The following is a 14420-nucleotide window of genomic DNA, read 5'->3' on the forward strand; positions in this document are numbered from 1 at the left end:
CAGACTTGAAGGATGTAGGAATGATGATTTGTACCCCATCCCCCTTCAACTGTCCTATTTGGTCTGTGCAGAAGACAGATGGATCCTGGAGAATGACAGTAGGTTATCATAAGCTTAACAAGGTGTTAACTCCATTTGCAGCTGCTGTAGCAGATGTGGTTTCACTGCCAGAGAAAATTAACACATCTGGTGGTAGCTGGTATGTGACTCTTGATCTGATGAACACTTTTTCCCCAAACCTGTCCATAAGGCCCACCAGGAAACAGTTTGCTGTTGACTGGTAAGGCCAGCAATACAGCTTCACTGCATTACCTTGGCATATATCAACTCCCCTGTCCAAGGATCTTGATTGCCTTTCCTTTTCACAAGACATTACACTGATTCTTCGCATTGAGGACATTGAGCTGATTGGACCTAATAAGAGAAAAGAAGCAACCACTCTGGACTTACTGGTAAGATATTTGCATGTCAGAGAATAGAAAATAAACCTTACCAAAATTCAAGGCTTTTCTACTTAATGAAATTTCTAGGGTCTGCTGGTACAGGGGCTTGCAAAGACATTCCTTCTAAGATGAGGGATAAATTATTTCATCTGGCCTGTCCTGCAAAAAAGGGGTACAACAGATAATGGGACTACTTGGGTTTTGGAGGTAGCATCTGCATTACTTGAGTGTATCTCTCCAGTCTATTTACCAAATAACCAGAAACCTAGTTTTGAGTGGGACCAAGAACAAGAGAAGGCATTGCAACAAGTCCAGGCTGCTATGCAAGCCTTTCTGCCACTTCAACCATATGATCCGACAGATCCAGTGGTACATGAGGTGTTAGTAGCCGAGAGAGATGTTATTTGGAGACTTGGCAGTGAGTCACAGTGCAGGCCTGTAGGGTTTGCTCTAAAATCCATTATCCACAGATAACTGCTCTCCTTTTGCGAGGCAGCTCTTGACCTGCTACTGGGTCTTAGTAAAGACAGCATTTAACTATGGGCTATCAAGTTACCATGCAACCTGAATTGCCCATCATAAACTGGGTGTTATCTGAATCATCAAGCCATAAAGCTGGGCATGTACAGCAGTACTCCACAGTCAAATGGAAGTGATTGGACCCAGGCAGGCCTTGTGGACGCCAAGTAAGTTCTACCTAAAAGTGACTCAAATGCTCATGGTCTCCATTTCTGGTGTTATTGACTTATCTCTCCTCTTGGAATCCACATGGAAAAGAATGAAATTGGACCCTCACTTCATTTCAGGTGCAAAAATAACCCAAAGCAGATTGAATACCTAAGTGTAAGATGCTTAACTTAAAACTCCTAAGAGATAATATAGGGGAATCTCCACAACATTGGATTAGGCAACGATTACTTGGATGTAACACCTAGTGATAGAATTGTCTCCGTGCAGGAGACCACTAGGTGATCTGTGGGTGTATTCACGGAGTTGCTGGGAAGGCTCAGAGACAAGAGATTAAAGATGATCTCCCAGACTTGCACTCACTGTGTCCCAGGTGCTCCCCTCTCCTTGTAGATAAGGAAAGAATGTCTCCTTGAAAATGTTTATTTAGATGTATGCCTTGCAATAGCTTGAGTCTGGGAACAGAATCTACTGTTTCCATTTGTGTAATCTCTGTAATGTTTTAACTTCTTTTATGAATAAGGTAGCCTGTTCTGCACTGAAAGCGTGTGACTAGTGACATGTAGCAGCTCACTGTGTAAGATATAAAAAGAAGAACAAATAAAGATCTTGGTCTTTGCTCCTTGAAGCTCTGATCCCCTGGGCCTCACTGTTTTGTGTCTTTCTTTTCTAAATAAGTCCCTCTCCCTTTGGGACCCCCGACAACCAAGAGCACAGGCAACAAAAGAAACTTTTGTACATCAAAGTACACTACCACTAGAGTGAAAAGGAAATCCACAGGATGGGAGGAAATATTTGTAAATTGTATATCTGATGTAAGGTTAATATCGAGTTCATATATTTTTAAAGTTCCTAAAACTGGACAACAAAAATCAAACAACCCAATTAAAAAGTGGACAGAAAAACCTCAATAGACCTTTTTATAAAAATGAACTGTAACCATGTGAAAAGATGTCCAACATCACTAACCATTGTGGAAGAACATATAAAGATTACCGTGAGATACTACTTCATACCTTTCAGGATGGTTACAATTAAAAAATAGAAAATAACAGGTATTGGTAAGGATGTGGAGAAATTTGAACCATAAGCACAGCTGATAAGGATGCAAAATGATGTAGCCACCATGGAAAACAGTATAGAAGTTCTTCCAAAAAAATTAAAAATAGAGTTACTGTATGACTATCTCATTTTTGTTTGTTTGTTTTGTTTTTTGTTTTTGTTTTTTTTTTCTGGTACCAGGGATCAAACTCAGGACCTTGCGCATGCAAGGCAGGCATGGTGCCACTGAGCTAAACCCCTGCCCCCATTTTTTAGTATATACTGAGAGAGCAGGATGTCAAAGAGATATTTGCATGTTCACATTCACTGCAGAATTATTCATTATACCCAAGAGATGGATTTCAAGTCCATTGACAAATTAGAGGACAAAGTAATTGTAACTTGTATTATTCAGCCTTAAAATCAAACAAAAGGAAATCCCACTATACACTACATCCTACTATACTGGATGAAACTTGAGGACATTATGTGACTTTATGCAACATGAAATAAGCTGATCACAAAAAGATAACTACTACATGAGCCACTTAAAGTTCTTGCAGTCCTAGAAACAGGAAGTAGGATGATGGAGGGGGAAACAGAGTTGTTCAATGGTAATAGAGTTTCAATTTTTCGGGATTAAAAAGGTTTACAAATTTTTCTACAACAATGTCAATATAGCTACTCCTACTGAACTGTACACCAAAAATGGTTAAAGTGATGAATTTTATACTACATATTTTAACCATAATTTAAAAAATTTTAAAAACCACATATTGAAATATCTCATTTATTTGAAAACTCCAGAATAGTCAAATCCATAGAGATAGAACATACGCTAGTGATTTCTCAGTGCTATATAGAGAGAGGAAACTTGAAGCGACTATTAATGAGTAAGAAGTTTTTTGGGAGGAAAGGTGGAAAAAATTTTCTAAAATTGGATTATGGTAGTGGTGCACATAGAGACTCAGCTTGACATGGCTACAGCCATCTTGATTAACTCCCAGGTATCCCTAGCACACATTCTAAATGTGTGCTAGAACAAAGTGTCTGTAGAACTCTGTGGAACAAAGTCATTAAGACAGCCCCATGTTTGGTGCTGGGCACTGATGGGTGGATTATTTTTAAAGCTATGTTTGATCTGTTTTGATAGTTTTTTAGAAAGCCCAGGTATACTCTGATGTGCCGTGGCTACTTTTCTCTAGCTTCCACATAGGCCCCTTCCTCCTGCTGTAAGATGCAGCCACAACATTCTTCTGTCCATAAATGCCTAATCAACTGTACTCTGTGCAATCCTAGATGTGTCCACCTATTTCTTTGGTTTTTGGCAGCCAGTTCTCATATACAAGGATGGTGCTTTTCTGAAACCATCACACAATTCTTCATATACTAAAAACCATTGAATCCTACACGCTTTTGTTTTTGTTTTAGACAGAATCTCACCCTCTAACTCAGGCTGGCCTTGAAGTCACTATGTAGCACAGGCTGGCCTCAAACTCACCATGCCCACCTTGAATCCTATCCTGTGAAAGGTGAATTATATAGTATATATAGTATTCCTTCTCAATTAAGCAATTTAAGGGGGGCAGGAAGTACGTGCGATGAGGATCAGGAAGAGCTGGGCAGAAGAGAGGGGTTTAAAAGTAGCATTTGCACATTGTAATTTTTTCTGTGTGGTATAACCTATGCTTCTGTTTTCTCATGAAGAATTTGGTAAAACCCACATTACCTGTGTCCCTGCTCATCCTTGGTTTCACCTTTTGTTGTTTCAGATCAACTGTAGAGGTACCACACTCCTTGTGTTCAAATAACTTGTATTTTACTTTTAAATGGCCAAAAGAGCACAAGTAGTGAAGCCCAGGAGGCACCAGGACATAGAACCTGCAAGGACAGACGAGCTCTGGTACTATGGAGTGTGGCAGCAAGAGGAAAAGCACATCATGCACAGGGCTTGGTACCATCACAGTTTTCAGAATGTATCCTCCTCAGATAAGGGAGATGTCCTCATTTGCAGATGCTTCAGGAGTTGATCTGTGCATGTTTAAGCAGTAATCTGTAGAATCTGACCCCAGGAAAACCCAGGAATCTTCTAGGTCCCCATTCTAGTGCTGGATCTGGCACACTTTAGGGACTCCATAATGTTAGTTGGAAGTATGAACAAAGGAATGACTGAACATAGAAACGAAAAGCTTCTTTTCTCAAATTCTCCAGCATCTCACAGGGTGCAGTCTCAGCATTTGGGAGACTGAGGAGAGGAGTCGTAACTAGAAGCCTGGCCTGGGCAGTTTAGTGACAAGACTGGGGGGTGAGATTCAGGGCAAAGACCCAGGCTTCAATCCCTAGTACAAGGGGAAGGGGACCCTTGACTTCTCTTTCAGAGCCTGCCTGGAGGCCAGAAGGCTTTCTTGGCAAGGTTAGGACAGAAAAATTTGCAATGTCCCCTCTGCCTGGCATCTTCCTCTCTTGCTTTGCCCAAATCATCTTTTGCTGCTTTCCAGAAAAGAGTGTTGTCACCTTTCCCAGGGTCTCTGGGAATAGTTACCAGCCCTTATTTGCTAGACACCTTCCTAGAGGCCTATTTTCCCCTCCTTTACTTCTCACAATTAACTATGAGCTCTTATCACTTCATTTTACAGATTAAGAGAGTTTAAGTGATTTACTTGCCTGAGGACACATAGTGAGGAAACAATATCTGGATCAACTAGACTTCTGTTCCAGAGCTTTCCATTCCCCTCTACATCTGGAGGGTCCCAAATCCTTCAAAGATCCATAGACAAAAGCCTCTTGTGGTGGAATTCTAGGTGCTAGGGGCGGGAGAGCTTAAGAAGTCTTTGAGACAACAGTTCTCCCTCCTGGGTCCCCCATCTCACCAAGTGCTTCATGGTGAGGACCAGAAGAAGTCCTGGGAGCATGTTTGAGTCTTAAAAGTGGGTGGAAGAAAAGGCTGCCACCTCTGGAGAGGACAGGCCTGGTCAGGCTCTAATGGAAGGAGCCAGCAGCAGAGCAAGTTAGCCAGACCTCTGCTATACACAGACACATCCACCTCAGCAGCATTGGCTTGCAACACCAAAGAGGTCACAGCTGGCCTATGCCCAGGCGGGGTGAGTGAGGAGAGAGGATACCTCACTGGCCACACAGAAGCTGGGCTTCCTTGGTGGGTATACTGGTAAGCAGCAAAGTCCCCCACACTTATTTTCACACCTAGATAAGACACACACACACACTCCTGATAAGAGCATACATGTCACATCTTCATTAATCATGTCACAAACTTGCGTGCTTCAGTCCACATGGTGTGGATACACAATCTTAGGCATGGACTGAAGTCTGCATAGAAGAATCAACCCACGTCATCCGAAGTAGGATCTGATGGAACCTGAATGGCCTGGCACCCAACAGGCAGCACCAGTGTGCATAAGCCCCCACCTGAGAAGGGGCCAGGCAAGGCTGGCACCTGGCAAAGAGAAGAGAAGAGAGAGCCTGAGGGGGCAGCACCAAGGGCAGAGTGGAGAGCTCCGGCACCTGCTGAAGAACAGCACTTTGCTTTCCTTGGTTGAAGCACCAACCCACCCAGTGCCCCAGGGAGGATGGGCCTCCTCAAGGGAGTTCTTAGACTTTCCCTGCTCCCCTCAACAAATGCCCAAGATCTCCACACCCACGTCTCTTCTCTACACCCAGAGAAGGCACTGATGATACAGTTCACCTCTGTATTCTGGGGAAGGGGAGTTCAGGTGAGAAAGAAAAAACCACAACCTGAATTTCCTAGTAGTTCTATGAAAGGTAGAGCATGTTTTTTCCCTGACGTTTCTCAGATCAGCTTTGTTTCGTTTTGTTTCCCATGAGTTTACTGTGGCAGCACTTGAGTGGCCTTGAACTTGTCCCCAATGCCCACTGCCCTCCTAGCCACCGCTGGTCTTGCTGCAGTTTAGGCCCCAACTCAGTTTAGAACCAATCCACCCCCTGCAGATCACACTAAGACATCAGGAAATCCTCAAAATATTAGACACAGACACCACATAGCCAAAGACTCTGCTCCTAGGTATACACCCAAGACAAATGAAAACATGTCTATACAAAAACTTGTACACACGTATTCAGACCTGGATTAGTCACAACAGCTCTACTGAGGGAACCACCCATTTATCCATTAACCAATGAATAAACAAAACATGGCATATCCAACAATGGAATAGTATTCACCAATAAAAAGAAATAATCTGGACACATGCCACAGCACAGAGGAACTTTGGAAACATACTAAGGGGAGGAAGCCAGACACAAAAGACAAACTCACATTGTGTGATCCCGTCTGTATGACTTATCCAGAGCTGGCAGGTCTCCCGAGACAGGAAGTGCACCCGTGGCTGCTGGGAGCTGAGGAGTGGAGGGTGTGAGGTTCTTTTGGAAGTGTTGAAAATTATATAGTGGTGATGGTTGTGTTATTCTGTGAGTATACTAAAACTACTGGATTGTAAACTTTGTTTTCTTAATTTATTTACTGTGGCACTGGGGATCAAACTCAGGGCCCTGAAAGTGCTAGGCAAGCACTTAACCACCAAGCCACACCCCAAATTGTAAATTTTAAAGGGGCTAGTTGTATGGATATGAATTGTATTTCAGCAAAACTCAATAGGCTATCTATCTATCTATCTATCTATATACACACACATATCGTAGAATAAAAACTACATACACATATGTATGTGTCTATATGGATGGCAACCTTTCTGCCCCACTCAGGGTGAAGCCCAGTGACCTTGCAATGTGTACAGTTCCTTGCACCATCTGTGCCAACCACTTCTCTGACAGGTCACAACACTGCCCTGCTCCCTCTGCCCTTACCAGCTGGGATGTGCTCTGGACAGGTCCCGACATCAGGACTTTTGTGTTCGCTATCCACCTGGAATGTTCTGCCCCCTCAGATCTTTACAATGCACAGCCTTGCCTTCTGTGGCAGAAAAAAAGAGTTGTCCTTCTCTCCTATATAAATATGTGCTTAATATAGCTAGTGGAAAATATAAAAAGTAAATATCTTCACAGTACAAATGTAATGTCAAAATTGAGAAATGATTACTATATTAAGTTAACTTTTCCATATACTAAAACCCTTGTCCCTCCCAAATTTATTTCTGGAAATATACAAACCTTTATTATGCATCTAAAGAGAACATATTTAGAAACATATGATTAGTTGCCTATAGACTCAGGGAAGGGAAATAGGTATTCAGGATCAAAACAGGAGAAATGATAAACAAATAATTTAAAATAGAATAATTTATAATAATTTAAATTAAATTGCTTTAAAATACATAATATAAGAATAAAGGAGGCTTCTGGCCATACTGATGCTGTCTGTGCCCCTGAACCTAGAAGTATGAGATACTTACCTCCCTGCTTCCAAAATACCCAAAAGAAAAAGATGAACAGGGAACAGAAGAGACTGTTGAAAATCAGATTACTCCTAGAGAAGGGCCTCAAAATACAAATGAAAAGAGGAAAAAGAACTTTCTCTAAGCAAGAAAATGATATAATGAAAACATGCAGAACATTTACTCTAGAAGCAGAAAGAAAAGAGAGAAAATAGGGCTGGCTTGCCCGCATCTGGCTCCACGAGGCCAGGTATGACAGTAAGACCAAGCACTACAGCTTGGGTTATTGCTTGTATCGTGACTGTCCCCATGTGTTGAAGGATGGACCCAGCCTGTGGCCCTATTAGTGGTGGAACCTTCAGGAGGTGGGGTCTGGGGGTGGGGGTGGGGATTAGCCCATTGGAGTCACACCCTGAAAGGGCTGTTGGCCTTAATCTCTCTCTCTCTCCTTGGCCACCATGAGGTGAACAGCCATTCTAAACCACACACTCCAGAGGCAGTGTTGACAAATGACCACAGACTGAAACCTTTGAAACCATAAGCTAGAATAGATGTTTTTTTCCTTATCAGTGGATTATCTCCGGTATTTCATGGTGGTAATGGGAAGCTGGCTAACAGAGTGTGCTTTAGGAGAATGGGTACAGGAGCTGAGTGGGAAGTATGGGAGGGGAGAGGTCAGGGCCCTCTGGCATATCTGAAGGGCTCAGAAGAAACTTTTTACTTTCTAGATGCTTCAGGAGAGAGCTGGCCCACCCCACCATCACCACCATATGCAACAGCAGCCAGGCCCCTCACCCTTGCCTCTCAGAAGGCTTGCTCTGGGGGAAGCACTTTGTAGAATTACCATTTGTGTAGGTAATGCTGTGCTTGCATGTGAACAAATTTCACAGTTTCCACAGATAACAAGGAGAAGAGTGAGGCTTACTCCTACCTCTCCCCAGGGACCAGTGGTGCAGATTCCTGGTGCGAGTGTAGCCAGTCCACCTTTGTCTAGGAAGCATACACACATGCATGCACATCTGCTTTTTCACTCAACAGCAGGTTTTGAAGATCATTACACATCCAGTGTTTAGAATTTCTTTATTCCTCTTAATGGTTACATTTATTGGACATATTACCATGATTTATTAGACTGATCTAAAAGGGACTGATTAATATTAATAGTAATATTAGATATTTAATCTTCCCAACAATTACAAAAGCATCACCATTCCAATTTACAGAGAAGAAAACTGGTTTGGAGAGAATATGTGGGTTATGGGAAGCCTCACAGCTTACAAGGGATAGGATAAAATTTGACCCTAGATCTGAGTCTTAGCCCATTTTCCATTACTATAGTGAAATACCTGAGACCTGGTTAATCATAAAGAATCATTTATGTGGCTCCCAGTCCTGGGGGCTGAGAGGTCCAAGGCATGGCCCTGGCATCTATGTGGGACCTAGAGAAGGACATCTTACTATATCATGACATGTGTAAGGTGTCATCTGGTGACACACCAAGTGTGCTAGCTCCAGTCCCTCTCCTTTTACAAAACCATTGGTGCTATTATTAGGGTCCTGGCCTTCTGACCTCATTTTATCCTAATTACTTTCCAAGATATCCCACCTCTAAGAACCATTAACATCTAAATTTGAGGGTTAAGCTTCTGATGCATGATCTTGGGGGCACACATTCAGACCATAGCAGGCTCCATAGCTCTTCTTCCTTTGCATTGCTGAGGGATTTCCACTTTACATTTCCAACCCAGGCCTCAGGTGGAGCTTCAGACCGGTGTACCCCACTACTTATCTGACAGTGATGCTGAGGTATCTAAAGTATCTTAAACCCAGGGATGTCCAAAAATCAAACTCTTCATCTTCTTCCTCAAACCAACCCAGAGTAATTTTTTTTTCTGGAGTAGGTTTCAAGTTTGTCTCTCCCTGATGATCTACTGTTTTGTTGCATCAGTCCATTTTCTGTTGCTATAACAGAATAACACAGACTGAGTAATTTATAAAGAAAAGGAGTTTATTTAGTTCCTGGTTCTTCAGGCTGAGAAGTTCAAGAGCATGGTGCTGTATCTGCTCAGCTTCTGATGAGGGTCTCACTCTTCATCACAACATGTCAGGCAGGCAGAAGGGAACATGAACTGGAGTGAAAGAAGAAGCTGGAGTAGCTGGGCTCACTTTCTAACAACCCCACCCACTATGCCCTGGAGAATACTAATCTACTCATGAGAGTGGAACTTAAGGACCTAAGCACCGCCCACCAGGCCCCTCCTCCCCACACGGCCACATTGGGAACTGAGGGTCCAACACAGGAGCTTCTGAGGACGCATTCAAACTGTGGCACACTGTATGTGACTATCAAAGAATTTACATCAATCTTCACTCTAGGGAATTTCTTGGTAAAATGTGAGCGTTAACTTCGCCAAGTCTGATTTCCTGGAAGCTGGACTTGCTGGAAGGCTTGGCCAGTCCTTGGGCAGTTGTTCTGGGCAACTGGCATGCTGGGGCCTCAGAGTCCATACAGGGGAGATGCTGGCACCCCCATACCATGAATGTTAAGTGGACAAGAGGGGACTGCAACAGGATTCTGCCATATAATGTTGCACCCACATTCCGGCCCCTGATCATATAAAAGCATTCTTCTATATTTAATCTGTCATTCTATGTACTCTGTGGTGGGAAAGGTTTAAAAGTGAGACAGGCCATGTTATTTGAAAAGAAAGTCCCAGTGTTTTCTTCTGCACTTACAACATGGATCTGGAGAGAACAGTCCCTGTGTGCAGGACTCCAGGCACCACCCCACCTGCTATGTGAATATGTGATCTAACAACACAGACTGTAAGTCCACAGTGCTGATGCTGACAGGCAGCAGGTAGGGCATTCTGTAATGGCCTGGGGCTCAGAGTCAGGGTCCAGCACCTCCAGTCTCTGCTGGCAGTGCCAGTGTCCAAACACCTTGCTACCCCTCGGCTGTCCCACCACCTGCAACATGCTGGCCCTGGGAGGTATCCCCCTTGTTTCTGTTTAATAGAGAAGGGACTGAAGCTGAAAGTGTGTCAGGAGCAATGCTACGTAATTTTAGGGGAAAATCATTTGATTAGGCCTAGTTCTTCTGCCTACAGGCCAGCTATGGCATGCTGAGACATAATTCCATTTTGGTCTCCTCTCCATCACAACTGAGACCTCAATGATCCTGTGATGCTGTGATGCTCCAGGGTAAGACCACACCTGTGGGAGACACCCTGGAAGGAACCAAATCTTCATCTGCATAGTTCCTCATTGTTCTTAAGATTTCCACTGCCCCCCAGTCTTTTGTTACACTTTGTTTATCCCAATGTGAAGTACTGAAATCTACATATTCATTTGTTACATTTGTTTCTCCCTATGTACTGAATAAAAGGTGCTGCAAGCTAGGGGTTTTTGTCTTTGCTACCCAGAGCAGCACTAATCAGACTCAAAGCTCAGCTTCTTCTCAAAGTCTCATTTTTCTACCTTTCCTGTAATTTGCCTTGTGCTGCTGTGGCTCACAGGAGACTAGGACTCACTGCAGAGGTTCTAGTAACGTCCCCTTCCCCTGTTCCCTACAAAAGTGATGGAGTTTAGTGCCAGCAGACACATGACTCTCAGGGCTACACACAGCCTTGTGTCCTCAGCTGTCTAGTGGGCATATTTTGAGAATGAAAGGGGTGAGTAGAAGTACCTGTACAGAGTTGCTGTTAAGGATAATCCTAATAGCAATCACACCGGGGCAGACTGAGGAGGAGCAAACTGATTTCAGTAAAGAGTAAAGAGGCACTCTCTGGGGTTTAGGGGGCAAGAGGCACTCTACACGTGAGTTGGGTTTGTCATCTAGGCAGGGGCAATAAGGCCCAGGGGCCTGAGTGTGGAGTAGGCTAAGCATGGTGTATGAAAGGTAGTGAGGGCAGGAGTCTGAGGTGGTGAGAAGCCAAACTCAGCAGCTGACAGTGCTACGGAGTGCCTCTGAATGCTCAGTCACCAAAATCTCAAAGAAAGAAGCATGAAGAGGGACCTTTTGGAAGGAGGAGAAAGAGATGGGGAATCAGAAAATTAGGAGCCATGTATCCTCAAGGGTGACTTCTGTCATGCATGCCGGCCAGTCAAGCCTGAGGCCTTGTTCTTGACCACACAGAGCTGTGTGCTTGGGGCAACAGGAGCTAGGGCCCACCTCTGTCTCAAGGAGTTTGTAAGCAAGCACAGAGGGAACCAAGTAACACCTGGTGTCCAGTTGCTCAGCAAAGAGCCAGACCCAGGGCACAGCTCAGGGCGACAAAGGAAATCTCTGCTTTGATGACCTGGAGTCACACAGGTCAGCTCCTTTTAACCATGTGGTTAGATATGAACCCAACAATAAACACCACTCAAATAACATGCAGGAATGTTTACAGGTGCTAAAACTCAATGATCAAAAGAAACACAGTGGAAACTTTGAAGTTTAAATGAGAACAATGAAAGGATGATCTATAGATCATACTTTAGATCTGCCCATTAAAAGATTATATAATTTCAGTATATGTGCTGCCAAACCAAGCACAAAAGATTATATAATGAATAAAAGCCAACATGGAACAAATAAACTCACACTCAGGCTCTGTTTCCTTCTGAGGAGGAAAGGATGGGATGGAGGCAAATCAGGTTAAAGAGAGATAGATGGGATGGGAGGCTTAATTCATTTCTACTCGTGATTATTTCTTTAAACAAACACTCTGAAGCAAAAGAGCAGATGACCAAACCATATAACAGGTGAGTATATTTTAAAGTACTAACTGTACTTTTCTGAATGACTAAGATAGTACAAACATGTGGGATAGATTCAGAGAGTACCAAGTATTATGTAGAAAACTGATGCATCTTGGTAGAGAAGAATAAAAACACTGAAGGAGAAGTTTGAACAGGGTGACTAGGAAAGGCCTGGGGGTATTTGATTTTGGTCCTGAGTGATGAGAGAGAGTCTGCGCTGCAGCAATCTGAGAGAGAACCATTCAGCAGAGAGAATAGCAGGTGCAAAAGGCCAGCACCAGTTGGATGCCCTAGAAGAACAGCATGATGCTAGCACAGCTGGAGTAGAGGCTGGGTCAAAAGAGTATAAATGGGTCAGTCACTGCCTGGGGCTCCCCTTCATGAAGGCCACCATGGAAAGTGGATGCTGACTTTCCTTCTAAGGAAAGGAAGACATCCTCACGGAGATGTCTCCCTCTCTGGCCTTGGCACATCTTGCAGTCTTCCAGCACAGGAGGGAACATGCTGGCTCTGACTTGCTCTGGATTGGCCTGAAAATGAGAGGAGATAAGCCCTGTCTGTGAAGCCCCCTGAGCAAGCAAAGGTCACAGGAAGTGTTTTCAGGAATGGCCAGCCCAGCCCACGCTACAGCAGGGGGCACTGTCAGGAAACCAGGGCCTTGGCAAGGTGCCCCAGCACCTGAGCCCCTTGATCACCAAGGTTCCAGCCCCTGCCCAGCTCCCCTCTGGAAAGCTTTGGGGGGCTTTGTGAGCAGATCTTCATATTACCTGTGCCCCTGCTCAGGCCTTTCCAGGACCCTGCCTCACTGGACAGGAATACAGACTTGAGAATCACAGATCTCAGCGGGGTCTCCAGCATCTAGATCTGCCTGTAGTTTGTTCCCCTGCAAACTTTAGGTAAATAAAAATTATAGCAGGCCACTTTTTTCCAGTGCTAGGGATGGAGCTCAGGGCCTTGTACTTGTGGGGCAAGTGCTCTACCACTGAGCCACATCCACATCCCTGAGGCCATTGTTTCCAACTATTCTCTTGCTCTGAACCCCAAGAGACTAGGCAAAAAATAAAAATGGAGTCACTCACATTAAAGCTTAAATTAAGCTATTACCTGAATTTACAAGAAAGCAGGATTAAGGAGATCAGAGCCAAGGTTCTCAGACTGACCAGTTTCGATTAACATGATAATGTTCCCTCTGCTTAAGCCTTACACAAAAAAGGTAACCTGGAGTAACCTTGATACCACCTGGTTAGATCCACAGGTAGATTCTAGGCTCTAGTGTACAGCAAGCAAAGAATTGCAAGTGTATATAGGGCCATAATCTTTGTCTTTTTCGGGGGGGGTACCGGGGGATCGAACTCAGGTCCTTGCGCTCGCACAGCAGGCCGCAAAACCACTGAGCTAAATCCTGAGCCCATAGGGCCATAATCTTGAGGTCATAAGAGTTATCAAAACAAAAATGAAACTGAGTTCAATGGAGAGAGAGCACTGGCATTAGAAAAATGCCAAGCAGACACAGATGTAGGTCATCTCTAGGACCCAGGAGAAAGACAGCCACCTCAGCCTGCTCTGCCAAGCTGCTGCTTTTGCAGTTGGAAAACAGCACCTTTAAAAAATGGCCACTTTTCCTTTCCATTCTTAGTCTTTCAACACTCTGCCTTTTTTAATTGACCCACACCATAGAGCCAAAGAATTTGAGTTTGCTGATAGATGAAAGCATGGGAGTCAGGGGGCAAGAAGACAGTTGGAGTCTCTCCGATGAGAAAGAGGGAAGGAAACAACCCTTGGAAGGGCACCACTCGGTGTGAGCCCACAGGCTCCACCAGGTCCCACAAGTTTATCTTTGGCCATAACCCAAGTGGCCACTCAAATCCACACAGTCTGGCACATGGTGCCTACTGCACCCCCCCAAAAGAATCAATAACATCAGGTGGACTGGGCCCAGGCCTCCCAGGCCCATAAGAAAAATTAAGAAACCAGCTTGGCAAACCCTGTGCAAGCCAGGGCATCCCAACCCCACTTCTCCAGCCCACTCTGGTACCAAGGTCACATTAAGTCAGCCACCTCACTTCTGCATGGCTCTGCTCCATCTGGGTAGGGGCGTGGGAAAACAAAGCTACTGAAAGCAAATCTCCCTGCT

Source organism: Heterocephalus glaber, unplaced genomic scaffold, assembly GCF_053883595.1.
Source record: "Heterocephalus glaber isolate CG9 unplaced genomic scaffold, H.glaber_assembly_v1.0 deba00000347, whole genome shotgun sequence".
Classification (NCBI taxonomy): domain Eukaryota; kingdom Metazoa; phylum Chordata; class Mammalia; order Rodentia; family Bathyergidae; genus Heterocephalus; species Heterocephalus glaber.